Source organism: Poromitra crassiceps, assembly GCF_964638095.1.
Source record: "Poromitra crassiceps genome assembly, chromosome: 14".
NCBI lineage: Eukaryota > Metazoa > Chordata > Actinopteri > Beryciformes > Melamphaidae > Poromitra > Poromitra crassiceps.
The window spans coordinates 28156493-28158992 of record NC_139633.1 but is presented as its reverse complement, the minus strand read 5'-3'; the positions used below and the strand labels follow the sequence as shown (position 1 = coordinate 28158992).

The 2500-nt window shown below is 48.7% G+C and overlaps 1 protein-coding gene across 1 annotated transcript in view; it reads right to left on the bottom strand.

Annotated features, from left to right (window-relative positions):
* ltbp1 (latent transforming growth factor beta binding protein 1) overlaps positions 1-2500 on the bottom strand; it is a 186798-nt gene that overhangs the window by 34880 nt on the left and 149418 nt on the right. The window lies entirely within an intron of this gene.

Genomic DNA, 2500 nt, shown 5'->3' with positions numbered 1-2500 from the left:
GGGAATCTAGCAGCGAAATTGCCTGTATGTTGGGGGGGGCGGGGGAGGGGGGAGCTTATTTGGGGGGTCGGCAAAAGTCGAAATAAGTTCGCTTGTCAGTTGTCACACAATAATAAATCACACTCGTTTGAATTAAGAGCAGCGTCAAGCCGCCAGCGTAATAAACACAGCCGATTTCCCCCTCCCCTCTCTGCTCGACAGCAGCAGCCACACAGGACAGACACAGCGAGAATGGCAGAGGCTTGAGCCGCCCAACGCTTGTATGTATGTAGAGAAAGCAAATGCACGAGGCGAAATGTGGAAGTAGTTTGCTTTGATGTGCGCGAATGATTAGATGATGCACTTTGAAGAAGTTGGGATCCGTGTCTGAGAGAAATAGTTGCTGATTCGATGTTTATCCGTTCACCTGCGTCGCGTTGAAGCACTTTTTACAGACTGGCTTCGTTTGATGTGTCCGGGCTTGCCTTCGCCTTCGGAAATCAGCACGCCCACACATGAAGCTGACATAGGGCCTGTGTCCACCTAGCGTCTTTTCATCAGCTCCGGCGTCTATTTTCAGTTGTTTCCAATGGGGGGAGAGCGTATGCGGGCGCACACGGACGTCTAGAGAAAGTGCGCTGCGTCCAGCGTCTATTTTCACAGCGCTCTGGCATTTTTGTGCGCCCGACTCCCAGCTGAAATTATTTTAACTTTTCAGAAAGACGCTGGTGTCGGGTGCTCCTTTTCTGGCAACTAATCATATGGAGAAACTATCGCAACAGAGACAGAAAGGCTCAATTGTGGGAGCAGATTGGCTAGACACTTAATATTTCTGGTGAGTGTTGTGCTTACTGCTTTTAATAGTGTAGCCTACCTGTGTTGTTAGCTTGCTAGCCGTCAGCTATCAAGCTGAACTAACGTTACTTTCAGACTGCTTCCTTGTTATATTGTGCGCTGGGATCAGCGCTACCCAGCGCACTTCCAGCGTTTAACGTCGGAAAAAGACGCTAGATGGACACAGGCCCTTAGGCTACCGCTCTTATTATCACAAGATCATTTCGCCAGTTTGCTTTAATGTGCGCGAATGATTAGATTATGCCCGCTGGAACATTAAGCAACTGTGTAGGCTACACCTCGCCCATGAGAGAAGGACCAGTGTCGCGGAAAATGACTGGACCCGTTTCCCACTTGAGTCCCCTTAAGAGCATACCGCTCTTCTGACTGGCTCGAAACTGGTGAAATGTCCGCCACGACGGGGTCGCGCTTATACCGGAAAACAACTTTCCCACATGCAGGCATTAGACCACGTTCCGGTCATTTAGCGGTACAAAGCGCATGTGGGAAAACGGCTTATCAGTAACAAAGAACAAACAAGACGATGGTAATTTGACACCTCATTCATTGAACACAGTCAGGAAGCTCAGTAGTAGCGTGTGGAAGAGCCACAGAGACAGTCGGCATGTCTAGGAACGCCCACAAAATGTTATACGGCTGGCGCGCGAGTGGGGTAAAACCGCCCATATGTCTCAATAGGCTGACTCACCAAAGGAAGGTGCTGCGGCTCTAAACTACAGGTTTGGGGATTCTAGAGCAGAACACAAGACGTCTGTTCAGATGTGCGTTTACTGCAATGGTTAAATCCCCAATCGTGTCTGCCTGGGCTGGCCTAGCAGCTAAATTCTAACTTTGCTGAATGGATAGAACGGGGGATTTACCCCACCCTGACCACGCCCCCAGCCAGCTAACCCAGCGTCTATGACGAGACATCGCCTCAGCCTATACGCAGCCTTAACAGCCTGGCCCCTCCTCCTCATGCTGGTCACCAGCCCTGTCACACGTTGCTGTGGGATAGCGTTCCATTCCTCAACCAGGATTGGTCACAGGTCAGCCAACGTGGTTGCGTTGGTCCCTCTAGCACGTACAGCATGTGTGAGCTGATTCCACAAGTATTCAGTTGGGTTGAGTGAGGTCTGGGCTATGGGCAGGTCCGTCCATTGTTCGATGAACAGAGAGCCAAAGTGAAGCGTCACTTCCTGCTCTTCTCCCTGTGCCAGCGTGTGAAAAATGGTTACGTTTTGTCAATTTAAAAGATAACTATGCACGTCAAGAAAGACACAGTTTGTCCTGAAACTGAAACATAAGGTTTAGTTTTGTCAATCAACTGCATCGCGTGTCGCACATTATACGTCACACCATCAACAACAATGGACTGGCGGGAGAGACGTCACTTACGCGACTGGTTGTGCGTAGTCTTTCTGATTTATAACTTATAGTGCCACAGTTTTACCACAAACTGTGACTTTCTTGACATGCAGAGTTATCTTTTAAATGGACCAAATTTAACACGTGTACACCGTGGCACAATTCAAACGGGATACAAAAAAAGTAACGTTATCTCTCCGTTCACAACCATTCATATTTTTCACACGCTGGTACAGGGAGAAAACCAGGAAGTGACGGTTCACTTTGGCTCTCTATGAAGTGTAAAATTGCCTTGTCTTGTTTGTTCCTTGTTACTGAT